This window comes from Dermacentor silvarum, chromosome 11 (genome assembly GCF_013339745.2).
Source record: "Dermacentor silvarum isolate Dsil-2018 chromosome 11, BIME_Dsil_1.4, whole genome shotgun sequence".
Taxonomy (NCBI): domain Eukaryota; kingdom Metazoa; phylum Arthropoda; class Arachnida; order Ixodida; family Ixodidae; genus Dermacentor; species Dermacentor silvarum.
In genome coordinates, this window is record NC_051164.1 from 117,954,745 (window position 1) to 117,971,764 (window position 17,020).

Here is a 17,020-nt window from a genome sequence, read left to right on the forward strand (position 1 = left end):
GGAGTGCATACATATAGGCCGCATTTGTAGGCATTTCGGGCTTTACAGGAGCCTTGCTCTTAATTACATTGGGCACTATAGCTCAGAAAAACGGCGACTTGTTTTCTGTATTGTGGGTTCGTTGCCACAGACCAAATGAGCAGGAAGAGTGTATTAGCCAAACATGACGTCTGCTGACAGTCGCATCAAGTGGATCACGCACGAAAAACACGAAGTACGCCAGGAAAGACACTAAACAGTTTAAGATACAAGATGAAATTTGTGTCTAATGAATTGAAGTCCAGTAATGTTCCAGTAAGAAGCGTTGAATAATGTGAGTTTAGAAATATTTCAATGCGTTAGCATTCTGTGGGTACTTGATGCACTTTCCGGGGGTTATCTATGTTTGTATCTAATCGTTTACGCGCTTACCTGGGTCACTGGGTCAAATGTGTGGCTGCTGTGTTGAGGGCTTCGAAACCAACCTGAGTAAGTGTTAATGTGTACGCGTGCCACTCTTCTTCCTCTTTCGCATCGACACTGCAGATGCAGGTACCGCTTTTCGAAGAAACTCTTTGACGCCGATTGTGTAGCGCTCGGTCTGTGCTGGTCTTCAGTGTGTTGTAGAATAAGAGACGGATACTAGTTAACTTATGGAAAAACGACAGACATCCGTTCATTTTGAACGCATCAAGAAGACTAATTTATTCTGACTAGAAGGTAGGGAAATGGGACAGAGTAGATAGAAAGGGAAATTCACAATTTCACTGTGCCAAACAGGCTTTCTTGCACCCCGCACGTGCAAGCAACCCGCTCCAAACCTGAAGGGGACCACCGCTGTTCGTAGAACGCGCCCGCCAGTAATTTGCACGAGGGGTGTCCGGTGCTTCTGCCACAGCGACCTCAGCAGTGTCGTTTTAGGTGGGAGAGTCCTCCTCGCCACATCGTCGGCGGCCCCCAGCGCGGGGATGCTTTGGCTCCAAAATGTACATACAACACAGTGAACCTCGTTGACTTCAGTCACTGGGTTCAATAAACTACTTTGACGCCAGCTTGGTACGTGCCCTCAAGTTTATCCCAAGCGGGGCGGTATCGAACCCCTATCAGAAAGGTTCCTCAAGAACAGCAACGCGACGCTTTAGCAGGCTGTGCCACAATTAAATGCCCCGCGAGTATGTTAAAATATTTACTAGCATTTGTACAGCTGTGCACAGGCGTAGTGAAAGATTGAGCAGCTGCACTACAGATGTAAACAATCGGTCCAGTTGTAATGTCAACCACCCGCCGTGGCTGCTGAGTGGCTATGGTGTTGGGCTGCTAAGCACGAGGTCGCGGGATCAGCCACGGCGGCTGCATTTCGATGGGGGCGAAAACACCCGTGTACTTACATTAAAGAACCCCACGTGGTCCAAATTGCGTGCCATCGCAAGCGAAGCAGTAGGCGGCGTGCAGGTCTGATGTATGCTGAAGCTGCACTCCGTAGGTGACGAGGTGTGAAAGGCTAATCGGACGGAAAGGGCAAACCGTGAGCGGAAACTGCGTCCTCACCTCAGCAGAAAGCTTACACCGCCTACACCAGGGTATACACCGCGTTGGAGCCTCCACTGCGCTGAGAGTACCGAAGCGTCACTGTCAGCGCTTGTTATATAGTGTCATGATGCAGTGCAGGGCAGTTCCTAGCTATTTGAGGCTCGAGCCGGTTGCCTAAGGACGAAAACATATCGGAACAAATATTCGGAACTAGATGAGACATGTGCATGCTGCAGTAAAGATCCAGAAACCACTCAGCACATCCTGATGGAATGCAACGGGATCCACCCAGCGAGAACCGTAGGTAACGTGCAACTCCCAGAAGCGCTTGGGTTTAAAGTGGAAGGAAACATAAACAGATCAGCCGTAGAGATCAGCAAGAGACGATTGGAGTACTGGTGGAAAAAAAGCAGGGAAAAGATGGATACGACCTGATCTCTTAAAATCATAGGCAGGGGCACAAGGTAAATTTTTGAAAAAGAAAAATAATAATGAGAGGTATACAAAAATGCTAGATAAAGAACATGTATAGTATACCTGATTAAATCAAGCAGGCTAGGTGACTATTTGTCGCCGCCCTGTTTCAAAGGGGATGCCAATAAATCATCATCATCATCACCTGAACTCACCAGTCCGCCCGCCCGTTTCGCTGTCTCGCGTGCGGGTGGTTATTTGTTCTATGCTGCAGTGGCGGTCGGTTGACTGCGACTTCGTTGCTTGCTGCCGGCTTGATTTCCGTGTAGTGCCTGTCTCTGCGTGTCCCCCACGTTACAGACGTGTGTCCCGGGTTGGCGAAAATGCCTAACCGTCGCCGCAACTACTGTTTCGCGCCCGAGTGCTGTGCGGGGTACAACCGAAGGCATCCTTATTCTGCGAGACGAAAAACGAAGAAAGCATTGGGAACGGAACTTTCACGGTGCAGATAAAATATTGGATGAAACATGCGTGGTCTGCGAGCTACGTTTCCAGCAGCGATATACAGGGTGTCCCAACTATCATGCACCAAGATTTAAAAATGTGCAAATGCCACGTAGCTGGACAGAACCAAGGTAATGCTGTTTGCCGTCGCTTGGCGATACTCAGATTATTTCTTGCATTCCGTCTAATTACATAATTAGTTTTAAATGATTAGGCAACTTCTCAAATATTATAATTAGATTAAATGTGTCAGAAAACTGTAAGAGTAACATGAAAAACTCCCGATACAGCTTTCTGTTGCTCAATACATGCTACATAAAAGTGTTTTTTCCGAGCGTGAAAGAAGCCTGCGAATACAGGCTAAGTGCCTCAAGCGGCTAGTCGCGCGGCAATTTGGGTGTATTCGCGGGCTTCTCTCGCGCTCAATATGCATCAATATGTATCAATAGTATCTCCAAGCGACCGCAAAAATTACCTAGATTCTGTCCAGCTACGTGGCATTTGCATGACGTAATAGTTCAGCGGAAACCCGCTAGATGGAGAAAAGTAATGAAAGGGAAAATTAGACATCCACCCAAATGTAGCAGTTGCTACAAAGGAAACCCATACGGGTTCCTCGAAAGAAAAGGCACTTGCATATTTTTAAATCTTGGTGCATGGTAGTTGGGAGTTTGGGACACCCCGTATAATCAGAGACTATGTGCATGTAATCGATGGGAAGGAAATACGCATTCCTCGCGGAAGGCCCCTGCTATCGGAAGGCGCCATCCTCACGAATCTCCCGCACCTGCATGGTTGCAGCGAACACATGACTCAACTAACAACGAAGGTGGTCAGTTTCTAACTAACTACTCTGCCGTACTTCTTCGTGAAAGGAGTTAATGCAGAGAAGTGAGGCAACAAGCAGCCAATGAAACTGCGAAAGATGAGACCTAAGCTAAATATGCAACGTATAGGGGGGTGAGTGGTCGTTTGGGATGCTGATTACCTTCTGCATGCTGTTCTGCTACATTTTTGCAACATGCGCCTGACCAATATGTTGTTGTATTTGTTACTGTAAATAAAGTGCTTATACATGCTCTGAAAAATGCTTGTTTGTTTCGGCCAATTTACTCTGATGCTTTGTATTGTAAGGTCTTGTAAAAGCGAGCATGCACGAGTGCCGTAGACAAACCAATTGAGATTGCATATCCGTAATTACTGAGCAAATTGGCCTCCGAGCCTATGCGAGCGCTTGAGAAGTTTACGTTCCTGCAGCAGCGTAGTGTACCACGGCAGTTTAACAATCAAACCCGATGCGGTTAGAGCAAAGGACATGACGAAGGTAATGGGTCAACCCTTTGCGTACGATTAGGCTGTGGCAGTGACATAGGCAAATTAAACGTCCCGCGGAAGCATAATGATTGTAAGAAAAAACTGGGCCGACATTCAACATCATCGCGGGAACGACGTGAAATCTTCCCCGAGCCGTCTGCAGTGGTCCGGAGAATCGCACTTTTTTACCCTACAAATAATTGCCCGGTCGGTAGTGCGGAAACCGGCAGTTTACTTCGAAGTGAAATGGTAAAAGTAACGCCGCCCGCTTGGACCCGGCGCGTCCCGGAGCGAAGCTTCTGGAGGAACGTCTTGCTGCGCCCCCTCTCGGCAGGCAACATGCAGCGCTTCAGCCCGCGCCCTCCTCTGAGCCCACAACAAAGCCTTCTAGTACACATGTTGCCTTGACACAACACCCCCTAGACTTTCCAAGGCCGCAGCGCTCGCTCCGTGACGTCACGAGGTGGAGGTGGGTGCGTGTCGGCGGAACGCGCGCAGAAGACGACAGTGCGCACAAAGTTGTATCCATACTCGCGGACAACTTTCTGTGGCAATGAAGGGAAATCTATGGGCGCGTGGATGCTGCACATGTGTTACCGCGCCAACTAGTTCGGCAGCGTTTGACAGTGCTTTTGGTTACTCTGAACAGGCGCTGTTACGGTTGACGTACGACAGCCCGTTTAAAAGGATTAACGGAGGAGGTCTCCCCATCGTGCTTGGTTGTCGCGGGCGGGACGCAGTAGTGGCTGATCCTTTTGTGCGTAGGTGCGGGGAGGCGATTAGGCCCGCCCTCTACGAAACGTTCTTCGGGAGCATCTAGACCGCAGTAGTGTCTGATCCCTTTGTGTACAGGTGCGGGGACTGGGACGCCCGAGTGACTGATCCTTTTGTGTACATGTGCGGGGGGGGGGGGGGGGGGCGAATAGGCCCGCCTTCCACGAATAACGTCTTCGGGAGCCTCGGGTTGCCGCCAGCGGAGGCAAGCCCGGGGAAACGTCGCCTAGGCGAGAGGGAGCTGCTGCCGCATCCCCCCCCCCCCAACTGGACTTGCCTGTCACGTGACTGGAGCGACACCCCGCCTCATTGTTAGAGGGCCCATTTAAGCGGCCCCGCCATGTATTTTCATTCATTCTCTTCTTTGCAATCCTTCAACATGAAATAAACCGTGCAAGTTTCGCACTTAAAATCGTCTCGCCCTGCCTGGTCGCCATGATCTACCGGACGTCTGCAGCCTGCCGGCAGCGCCACGCTACCTAGAAGTGATGCCGGTCGAGGTTGTAGTAGCAGGCGCCCCAACAACTGGCGGATCGCGGTAAGATGGAACCGGACATCAACGCGAGTCACAACAGCGCTCAATCGACGCAGCTTCCACGTGTGACGGTTTCGCGTTTGCCTAGACGCGGAAGTGAAAAGCCGCAAAATAAGTGAGCTTTTACACTCAGTGGTGTGTTCTGCCTTATTTAACTGTTGCTAATAAGCAGTTTCTGTTTTTCTCTTCCCCAGCCTAAACCAACGCGAGACCTTTCAGAAGCGCTCTCACTTGCGCGCGCTTTGCCTCCGTAGCCGTGTCTGTGTCGGGCGAAGCGAGCGCGCTCCTGCGCCGGCGGTTACTAGGCAACGCGAGGTGACGTCATCGCTACTGCTTCGGCGCATGCGCGGCTAGGCAACGCGGGCGGCGTCGGCAGCAGCTCTGCGAGCTGCCTCGTTGGTGCTGCTACAACTTGTTTCTCTATCTCGCTCTCATTTTCTCTTTCCCTCTCCCGAGCATTGCGGGCGCCGCGCGCATGCTCGAGATCTCCTTCCCTCTCAACGTCCCATGTCAAGGCAACATGTGCACGGTACGGAGAGGCGAGGCACACGCCACTCCGCGAGGTGGTTGCTAGGCAACGTAATGACGTCATAGCTCGGCGAGGTTTTGCCGCAGCAGGCGGTGGTGGTGGTGGTTACAACATCTTTATTGAAAATCATGGTGGGGTCTCAGGCTGGGGGCGACTCCCTCGGCCCAAGTGACGATTTTCAGGGGGTTGGCAAAAGCGTATTTGGGGGAGGAAAACCCCTACATCCCCAAAGAATGTGGTCTTAATTGTGTTGCCAATTCGTTCATGTTACAATTTTGACAAATGGGGTTAAATTCCCCATTTGTGATAATCGCCAATCTGTGCGGACTGAGAAAAGAGTGTCTGAAGCTGGCGAAGGATGGTGGCCTGCGCTGTGGTAAGGTGCCGATGAGGCGCCGGGTAAGTGCGCCTCCTTTCTTTATAAGAGTTTGTTATTTCATTATATGTGGTCACCACCTCACTCAGATAATCCGAGTCAGAGCGGCGCGCCTCCCGGTTTGTTAACCCTCGGGTGATGCGGTGCGCCTCCTCGTTCCCAGGATTTCCGGAGTGGGCGGGGACCCATACTAGATTAATAATTATGTCCGCTTGACAAAAAGTGTGGTAATAATTGTTTAAGATTTGCTGCGTAGTTTTGTTAACAGTGCCTTTACTGTAATTTAAGATCGCGCTTTTGGAATCGCTAACGATTGTATGAACGAGGTCGTTCGTGATGGCTAGAGCGATAGCTGTCTCCTCCGCCTCAAGGGCGGAGAAGGCCTCCACCGTGGCCGCGTTTAAAATGCGGGCGCTCCGGGTCACTATACGCTCACAACGTATTTTCGGCTATACCCTGCGCCGCCGCATCCACATAGGCAACAGAGTGGTCGTCCTTATACTTATCCCACAACTGTACGAGGGTTGTCGTGCCTTCCTCGGAGCATGTCTTTAGGAATAGGTTTAATGATGAGCTGCCGCCTTGTGATTTGTGGCAAGGGGGTTCGTCCTACAGAGGCGATTGTGGGATTTAGGCCCAGCTTTTCTGGCCCAGGTACTCAGTTGAGTACCTGAGTGGCCCAGGTACTCAACTTGTCGGGCCAAGAAGGTGCACTTCTCTAACTTCAGTTTAAGCCCAGCTTGCTTTAGTCGGCTTAGAACTCTGCCTAGGTTTACTAGGTGGTCTTGGTCGTCGTGCCCTAGCTGTTATGAGAACATCATCGAAATACACCACCACGTGTCTTAGCCCCTGTAGCAGGTTCTCCATTTCCCGCTGGAAGATTGAAGGTGCTGACGTCACGCCGAAAGGTAAACGGTTGTATTCATACAATCCTCCTGGAATGTTGATGGTCACCAACTTGCAGGATGCTTCATCCAGTTGGACTTGCAAGTACGCATCCTTCAGATCTAACTTGCAGAATTTGTGGCCGCCGCTAAAGTCGAGTGAACAGATCTTTAACACGGGGTATCGGGTATTTCTCAGGGTCACGGGATTCACGGTGACCTTGAAAATTCCGCATATCCGAATCTGGCCATTGCGCTTCAACACAGGTACAATAGGTGCAGCCCACTCAGAGGTCTTGACTGGACGCAGCACTCCCACACGTTGCATCCGTAGCAATTCCCTCGTTGACGCGTTCGGGCATTGTAAACGGTACTGGGCTAACTTTGAAGAACTTTCGCTTAGCGTCGTCTTCGATTGTTATTTTCGCAGAGACTCCCTTGAAGGTTACTAGGGCGTCGTCGAAAACACTAGCATACTCGGTGACAAGCTCCCGGACCGATGTTACAGCCTTAACACCTTTCACATTGGTCAGTTCAATTCCAACACGTTTCATTCAGCCACGCCCCATCAGGGACGGACAATGTCCGGGGACGACGTACAACACGTCCAGGCAATCGTGGTTTCCCAGACGGACTTTTGCAGTCAGGCTGCCTTGCACCGGGGACAGTTCACCGGAGTAGCTGTTCAGCACGACGCTTGAAGCACGACGGAAACTTACGGTGAAAGGCCTCTTCTGACACGACAGGCGCGCTCGCTCCCGTGTCGAGCTCCATTAGAAGTGCCGACCCATTTATGGATACTTCAACCCGGTACGGCTTACCGTCGTGCGCAGGTGCTCGCACTTGCGACATTTCGTAGACGTGTTGCTGATGTGTCCGAACGGTTCTCTGCTTCGTCTATGGTGTGCACCGATTGATGCTTCCTTGAGAACGTCGACGAGCCGCTGGCGCTGGTAACTGTCTTTTCCTTGCATACTCGTGCAAGGTGCCCCTTATTTCGACAATTGTAGCAGACGCTACTTGCATGTCGACACTGTATTATAGAGTAACATACGGATTACAAGAGTGGCCACTCGAGCCTAAAAGCGGCCGAGCTACGCAGCTTCATGCCGCCCTCTAGAGGGCAATACAACACTCCCTGTCTCCAAGGGAACGCGCGTACTACTAATATATTGTAGTAACTCTTCTATAGTGCACTATACGTCTACTTGTCTATGTGGCTGTAGACGTAGACGTTATCAACGGGATCAGCCGGCCGTGAGCGGTGGATGATAAGACTTGTATAAAGAATAACGCATCGCTACAAAATATCGGCCATGGTGTGATCAGGCAAGGCGACGTTAGGCGACGCTACAAAAGATGTGCGATAACGTCTGCGTGGTCTTTGCTGGGTTCGCCTGCCAGAACGTGTCTGTCTGCTTGGCTGCTGCTTGGTAAGAAGGCCTTCATTACGTTCTTTTTTCCCTTCATTACTTTGCAAATTGCTTATGTATTTGTCGCTTCAGCCGTAAGTTAACATTTGTCGCATTGTGCTGTTCGGCGCAGAGAGCTTTTTGTGTTCTTCACTTCACGCATGATGTTCGTGGATTGCTTCACATTATGTAATAAACAGCAATTTGGAATGCTGCGCAGTACGTTTGCGAGAAAATCGTTTCTGGGCGCGAGAAAGTGAGTCGGCCCACGCCGGTATACGTAGTCTGAATTTAATGCACGTGTGTTGCACTTGTGTGAAAGAATGCAGTTATGCTTAGGATCGTTATTCGTGGCGTGCGCAGATTGCTTGAAGCCTTTGTTACGAGCGCAATTAGAGAGAACTTGCGAATTGAGAAGAATGTAAGCTGTGGCTACGACGTATTCTGAATAAACACTCCTGCCTCAGTGGCGCATGCATGGCACCGAAGGCTGCTTTTTTTATTTTAGCTGCGACAATTGCACGTGACGCTTTTCGCGAAAGGGCGATCTGAAGTGCGTAGGTGAAAATTTGTGCGAAGGCGGGAGAGAAGACATAACCAATACTTTTTTTTTTTTCAGGTCATGCCGACCATAGTCAAGTACTACAGGAATTACTGCTGTGTTGCGAGGTGCAGTAACAACGGCAGGACAGGAAGAGAGCTTGGTTGGCTGACAACTGCAGTGAGCAGCCTTCATTCCTTGTTTTCTATGCAGCCCGAAACTACCACTTAATAAGAAAGGTTAGTCTTCAAAGGACGAGCGTTGTTTTCCTCTTTAATGCTAATGCCGTCTTCTGCAGTTTTACTGTTCTTTGTGGTTTTTCATAATATCGCCTGTTTATGCCTTCTGTGAAATTTATTCTCAACATGTGGCAGCTGTATTGGCATGTCTTGCACTTTGCAGTGCAACCATCTTTCTGTGCTTGCCTTCATCGAACGTTGCGAAAAAAAAAAAAAAAGTGTACATGTGCTTACTGAGAATGACTGAAAAATAAAGTTTCGTCTCTTCCAACACTTGTCATGTTTATTTAAAGTGCCTGCATAAACACACAGTGGCATCGTGTGCTTGCTGCTCTGGCGGTACAGCTTACACGAAGCTACTCGATGCATGCAAGCAACGCGTTAAAGAAAATCAAAATATAGCCATAATATAGCCTCCGGGACGAGCACTCGCACGGAAGCAATCTTGGAGGCCGTGTACATTTTCTAATCGCCAGAAAATAGCCTTCGAGATTAGTTTTTCTGCGGTCCCAATCTCTGAGTCCGCGTAGATTCCACACACCCGCTAGGTGCGCTGCGAACCAAAATCGGTCGCAGGGGCCTATGGAAGTGTCCTCCTTGTATGTTACTCTATGACTGTATCGCCAGATGCTCGCCTCCGCAGCGAAAACACGAAACTGTTTTCTGCTCCCGTGTCGCAGCAGCACGTGACACTGTATTCGTCGGTGCAACAGTTAATCTGCACGGACAGCGCTTGCGAATCTTTGCTGGCCGCTTCATCGCGATAACCGTTTTCTTTGCAGTATCAAGGGTCAAATCTGGTAACTCCCAAAAGTCGTCGCCGCATCGCTTCGTTGTTAATGCCTGCCACCATGCGATCACCAAGCATTCTGTCTCGGAACGTGCCAAAGGCACGATCATCAGCAAGTTTGTTCAGGCTCGCGGGGAAATCCGCAGCCACCTGACCAGCATGACGTATTCTTGAATGAAATTTGAAGGTTGCAATCACTTCCGATGGTTCCAGCGAAAATTGGAGGAGGCCTAAACTTCCCTTTAAGAGTGGAACGTGATAGCATGCAATCAAAGATCCCTGGCTGCTTACGAGGCTTTTTTCGCGTACATTTAAATTACACTCCGACGTCTGTAGGTAGTGGTTAAAAGTCGTACTTTACAATTTTTCTGACGGATTTTACTTTGAGAAATTAAATTTTGTTCCCTAACGCCTTAAGCCACGCTAAGGGCCTGCCCGGTCGGAGTGGTTCGGGATGATTATTTCCGACGCCGCATTTTCTGCGACACGGGGCCCTTAACTCTTTCGCGTTAAAATGAGTTTTCTGTGCTCCAAGAGTACTCGAGAGGCTTGCCTCTGACGGCTTCGCCGGCGACGGCAGGTTGCGAAGCAGCAAATATGGCCCCCAACAGGTGAGCAGAACTGCTCGCTTCTTGTCATCTTTGACATCGTTGGCGATGTCTAACTCAGTTTCGTTAGGGCTGTAATGCAATTAGGCAAGTGGTAAGCACGTTTTAGAACCGCGCGCATGGAGGTGCTACGATGTCAACAAACACTCGCTTCACGCCGCGCACACTGTTTATCCACCGCTCTCGCTGGCCACGGAGGCACGGTCGCGTCAAGAAACGAAAAAAAAAAAATCACCGACGATTACAATACTCCCTAATGCGAAATTTGAGCGCAGCTCTATACGTGTTTTCATTTCGCGATATATTGGCTGGCGTGAACAATGTCTCGTGCGGCACGTTGCAAACGGAGCGAAGTGTGGCGTGACAACCTCGCTAATGGGGAGGTCGCGAGGCAGCGCGTAGGTGACGCGTGGGCGCGAGTCACAGCAGCCGCCGCAGACAGACCTGCGCTCATGCAGCGCTTTGTTTCCATATGTCTTACGTGGGCACCATCTCGTAGCCATGTTCGCCGCAAAGCCCGCCTTGAGCGGCACTCCGCTTTCCTCCTTAACCTTTCACGATACCCGCCTCCTCGCGCTTTCTTCGCTATCGCCGTCTTTCATCTCCCGCTGCGCTTCGCGTTCGCTTTCATCCTTCGCTGTGCTCTTTCGCTCAGTTAGGAGGGACAACGCCGACGCTCGCCGCCGGAACGGGGGCCTTGGAGCTGCGCTCTAAAATTTTCGCGGTGGACTGTTAAAACAATTACTCGAACATCCAGCAAAGTGCGATACATTTTTAAGCTATGACTTACGCGCGCACCCCTTGGCTATGCATTAGCTGCAACAACATTAATGAGAAATGCCTTCGCGCCGCGCCGCGCTGCGGCGCCAGAGTCTTGTTGCACGCTTCAATGCTGTTCCAAGTTTGGCTGCTACGCACCAAATGAGTGGCTTTCCCGCATAAAGAAAATAACGGAAGTATGCGCAACGCTGCTCCCTTTGGGAGCATATGCAGGGACACTACTGATGATGATTTATTGACATCTCCTTTGAAACAGAGCTGTGACAAATACTCACCTAGCCTGCTTGAGTTAATAAGGTACGCTTGACACGCCTTTTCATTCTAGCATTTTTGTATACATCTCCTTAATCTTTTTTTTTATCTTCCTCAAAACTTCTCTATCTGCCATGTACCGATATATGACTGTAACGGATCCGGCCTGTCCCCTGCCTGCTTGTTCCCAGCCTGCCCCCTATCCTTTAGCGCTCCTGACGGAAGAGGCGGAAACTACGAACACGGATTGAACCGTTTTCTGGATGGTGTGGAGATGACACTGCTAGTCGCAAGTTGTTTCTTTTGGTCCATTACTCTGCAAGGAGGAAGTGCAACGGTATATCCGCGCCCTGCATGCCTAACCATTAAGCTATGTATTTGCGCTAAACGCTCATCAAGAAGCCTAAGCGTATCTCCAAAAATGTATCCCAACTTTATCAGGTATACATCCTAAGCTGCATCATCACACACGGTCCCTGCACTGCTTTTGCGAGCGGCAGACTTCTCCTTCCGCATCAAAGGCTGTGTGAGGCTCAAAAACCTCTCTCAAAATCCTTCAAAACTACCCCGAAAACCGGGGGGACGCGGAACTGATCTGGGTACCGGCTCACTCTGGCAACCCTGGGAACGAGGCAGCTCACAGTATGGCTCGTGGATCTATCGGCCGACCCGTGAGCAACGACTCGAGCCCGGAACGCACAAAGGAAGGTCTCATCAGTTACCAGGAAATCACGCAGTACTTTAACTTAGCTAGACAAACGATAGCGCCACCTCACAAAAGTCTTACCAAAGCTCAAGAGGTTAAATGGAGACAACTCCAAACCAATACTCTTCCAAACCCGGTCCGAATGCACCACATCAACCCAGACGAATTCAAACCCGATTGCTCGAAATGTGGTCAGAGAGCCACAATGGAACACATCTTTTGGAACTGCCCCGCAGACCCCCCATCCGAAGAACTCCAGAAGCTTGTACGCTCGCAAAAGTGGGAGACCCTGCTGGCCAGCTCTGATCCGGAAGTACAAGTCCGGGTCACAGCGCGAGCCCAAGAGGTCGCCTTCAGCACTGACTGAGGGCTATCTGGCGGGGTCGCAGAACCCGTCACTCCCAGTACCGAGAATAAAGTTTTATGACTGACTGACTGACTGACTGTGAGGCTTCGAAAAGCGTGGTGGTTCAGTCTGTTGTCGTTACCTCTCAAGCAGTGCGCTCTTCATGCCATGGCCCGTGACTGGTCGTGTAAGCCAGTGGTCGTGTAAGCTCGTCTATTCACTCACTGCGCTCTTAATTGCCTCTAGATAATATACACACTGATGACATCAAAGCTGGTCAGATAACAGCATACTGTGTTCATAGCGTCGTCCCCATGTGCATGTAACCAGTGCTCCCCGTCAATAGCTTCTTATGCTGGGTAGGGACAGTGCGTCCACCGTCCTTCACCACAATTAACTCGCCTTGCATCGCCCTTTTAGGAGGTTACGTATGCAGCCACCGCCCGTCTTTTCAACTTTTTTCACACTTTGACTCATTTTGGCGCGAAAGGGTCCTTTCGAAACTGCCATACGTTTCTCGTGTAAACCACTGGAAACCCTCTCAAATAATTTATTTCAGCCCTTTAGAAGCCGCTCGTTACGATTTGCAGCAAAACACGATGACGCTCTCAAGGTCTGCTCGGAATGGCGGCAACCAGAATGGCAGTCTGCGATGCGTGTCCCATTTTTACAGCGAAGCTGTTAAAGTCTAGGTTCCCCAGGATCGTGTCCGCGGCTAGAAAAAATTATCATCATCAGCCCTTAACACCTTCCCTGTAATACCCGATGACGCTACTCGGAGCCGGCACCGTAGCCTCTTTCCCAAGTACGTAGCGAAGGGGTCGGTTTACCATTGTTCTACAAGAGTGTCACCGCCCATGATGGATGACCCATTGTGTTGCGCTTCACCGTCGTCCTCTCCCGTGCCGTCCGCGAGAGACGCACCTTTTTTTTTTTTTTTTTTTATCCAGCGGCCGTGCCCTGACTCCCGGTCGACGGAAAGTCTCACAGCCCCTGATGGTTGACCCATTGTGTGGCGCTCCCGTGCCATCCGCCAGAGACGCAGCGCAACCCCTTGTTCGGCGTCGCCGTCCGAAAGAAACAGTCGCCCATTACGTTCCGCACGTCTCTCCCCTAACAGTGTCGACAACAGCGTTTAGCCGTTCCGTGAAGTGGAGGAGTCGAAATGGCAACTGATAAGAGCCCTAGCGCGATCTGTAGTAGTGATTTTATTGAAGAACGTGACGCAGAAACAAGCGTCACTTTCTTCTTGAATAAAATCACTACTACAGATCGCGCTAGGGCTCTTATCAGTTGCCATTTCGACTCACGATGGCCCGGCCGTGTGCCGTTCGTTCGGAGGAAGAACGCAAGGAGCGACTACGTGCCGAGAAGCGCGAATGGGCGTGCAAGCGCCGCGAAAGAGCGTACGCAGCAGAACGTACGTCCATTGGTTCGGAAACCCTAGTCGGACAAGAGGTCGTTGGACAAATATGCCGCGAACGAGAGCAGAGCCGGCGAGCCAACGCCACGGACGACGATCGGTCCAAAGAAACCAAGCGCGAGTACGGCAGGATGCGTTCGCGGGTGCGAGGGAAACCGTTCGGCGCCGCATGTGCGGCCGACTCTGGTTGGCCCGCGACGTGTCTACGATGGCGGCGTGTCGAACGAGAATCCTCCGCTGATGTCTACGAAGAGCCGGTATGTGGGACGTGCCGGGTATCCCTGCTCAAAGGCGCCCCAGTTCGCGACCGTGAACGGATACAAGCACCCACCCGTACTTACCATAGTACAGCACCCACCATAGTACAGCTTCGCTGGTCTTCCATCTCCACCAGAGTGAAAGGGCTGACAGTTGTTTTTTTTTTTTTTTTTTTTTTTTTTTTTTGCACTGCCGCTGTGGCATCTTCTGACGCTCGACGGTCTGCTGGAGCCGCATTGCAAGTAAACCATACTGAACCATGGAGGAAGGAAACAAAACAGGAGAGGCCCTGACGTCACTTTTTTGAAGCCGGAAGTGCAGCCATGTTGGTGTGCCACTTCTCTTTGCGCCTCCAATCAGGGGTTCTGCAGCTCGCCGGAGCAGATGGGCGCGAACTTTGAACTTGCATTGTTACGAGCCGCCGGAAGTGTGTGCTCCTGACGCGCGTCAAAACAAAGCCTACAAAACTTCTGTAGCAGTTTTAGTGAAGCAGACGCGCTCCTGTGTTTTTCCGTGCCACGTTGAAGAAGACAACGAAGACCCGCGCCATGATTGCTTGAGTGTATCTGTTCCTGGACGACACTCACACTCACAGACCCAAAACACAACTTTCAAGCTTACACACCACACTCCAAAGTCAGCTTTTCTCGCGAACAAAAGGTGCTGCGGGAAAGACACCGGCGGAAAAATCTTATCTCACTTTTCAGAGACCGAGAGCAGCAGCGAAAGCTTCAGGAGCGCGGTTGTCATGGCAACGTTGACACTTGGGGTACACATCCCAGTGCTCCTTTGCGAAAAACATCACGTGACTTCCGCCACACCTTCTCCAATACGTTCGTGCTGGCCTGGGCCTCTCCTGGGGTTTCCTTCCTCCATGATACTGAACGGTAGAGTCATCTCATTTTGCCTGAAAGCACTTTATGCTGTTGTCACAAAAGAGCGCTGAATCCAAGCGCCCGCCGCGTGTCATGCAAGCCAGCGAAAGAACACGCCGGCCCCGCGGCAACTTCAACAGAGGGGGAGAGCGCATACGCCTCAAACAACAACGCGAACAACGGCGCCTGGACGTCTATTGACCCTTTTCTCGGTGCTCCCGTGGGCGCTGCCATGTTTGATCACGTGGTGACGCGTCCATTGCTTGCCTCAGCTGCCTCGGTTGCCTCCGCGTTTACAATGCAAGCGCGTGACGCCGGTGCGGCGCAACAAACTTCCGTTTCGACGCATATCGTAGACGGTGACTGTGTGAACGACACGAAGCTTTGGCCACAGCTTTAGAGGACATGTAGGTGCTTTCATAGCTCATTACGCCTTGTCCAAACGGCGCGAGCAGCGTATACGGTGCTTGCACTAAAAGCGAGACCAGAAATGTATTCCAAGCTGTCCAAACTTCCCGCTTATGAATTAAATCAGGATCACTGTTCTCGTTCTTTATTTGGCAAACATTTTGAAGCAGCGGTTTGTCATGTTTCTGACTCAGTAATAGTAAGTTCCTCGGTGAGGCTACTATCTGATTGTTTATTTTCAGCCTAATCGCGCTCGCGGGTGTGCTCTGCTGCGATCGATTTGTTCTTGCGGCGCACAAAACTTGGAATGTAAATGTTCTGTACTTTGTGGTTGCTTGTAGCAAAGACGTATTACCACTAGTCCGTCGCTTACTCTGTGGACCGTCACGAAACGTTCAGCTTCCAACATTCGTGTCTGTGTAGTCGCCGTCACTCACGCTTTCAGCACACTGATTCAAGTGTGCTCACATTCATTTATTAATGATACGTTGGCGATAGGGTGTGTGTAAGTTTGCGTGCGAGTAGGGGTAGATGTGTGTAAATAACGTGCGAAAAACTTACTATCCCCGTAAATGGCGTTGCTTCCTTTTGTAACGAGCGCTACTCACTCTTAAGTGCCGACGTTGCGGTGTTGAAGTCCTTTCTTTGGAGGTTAGCTATACAGCGCTGGCGGATGAATTATCCTTTTTTATCCCCAAGGAAAGCCGTGCATCGCGAAGGGCTGACAACACAGGCAGTCCTTATGTAGCAGCGGCGACACAGGTTGATTCCATTCCTTAATATGCGAATCACTATTTTTGCAGCTAACTACCGCACACGTCTTTCCTTTATTGTTACACATTTTGCAGCATGAATTGGGCACAGTACATGAGCGAACACCCACTTGCATTTCCGACAGCTGATCGCATAGTAGCAGGACAGAAGCAGTAGTGGTTTCGTATTCGTGCGCATTCGTTGAGGCAACGTATGGCGCGCCGCCGAAAGCGCCATCTCGTTGCTCTAGAGCAAACTGCTCCGCGAAAAGGGTCAATAGAAGAGCTTCGACGAAGCGACGTTAACCGGAGAGAGAGAGCACACGCGCGCGCCGAGACACCTTCTCAACCGGTGAGTCCAGAGAGATAACTACAGCGTGAGCGCGCGCCAACAGCATGAGTCATCATCACCCCCCCTTGACAAAGCTCCGACAGCAGCGGTCGAAGGTACGAGAAAAGAGTAAAAGCTTCCCAGGCTTTGGCCATGCTACGAGATCAGGACTCCGATAGGAAGGTTCGAGAACGCCTGTGGAAGCTATATAACCGCCGTGCGAAAATCGTTCAGTAGAATTCAAGGAGTTCAGGAGTTCAGTCCGCACCGGTGAAGTGATGTAACGTGAAGACCGAGCGTCTGCGGAAGAAGGGGATTCCCCGGCAAGCTAGTCGACGAGTTCATCGAGCGTCTGCATTTCCGGAAGAAGTTCTTTCTTCGAGATTTGCCCCGAGTTACGCCGAGATCGTCCGACTTCAAGACCAACACTGGTGAATACGATTGGACACTTAGTGTTCCT

The 17,020-nt window shown here is 50.7% G+C and overlaps 2 protein-coding genes across 5 annotated transcripts in view; one reads left to right on the top strand and one right to left on the bottom strand.

The window, feature by feature from the left end:
- Nucleotides 1-17,020, top strand: part of LOC119433928 (suppressor of tumorigenicity 14 protein homolog) — a 261,357-nt gene that overhangs the window by 184,024 nt on the left and 60,313 nt on the right. The gene's annotated exons all lie outside the window — the stretch shown is intronic.
- Nucleotides 1-17,020, bottom strand: part of LOC119432858 (tetraspanin-33) — a 57,701-nt gene that overhangs the window by 39,881 nt on the left and 800 nt on the right. The window lies entirely within an intron of this gene.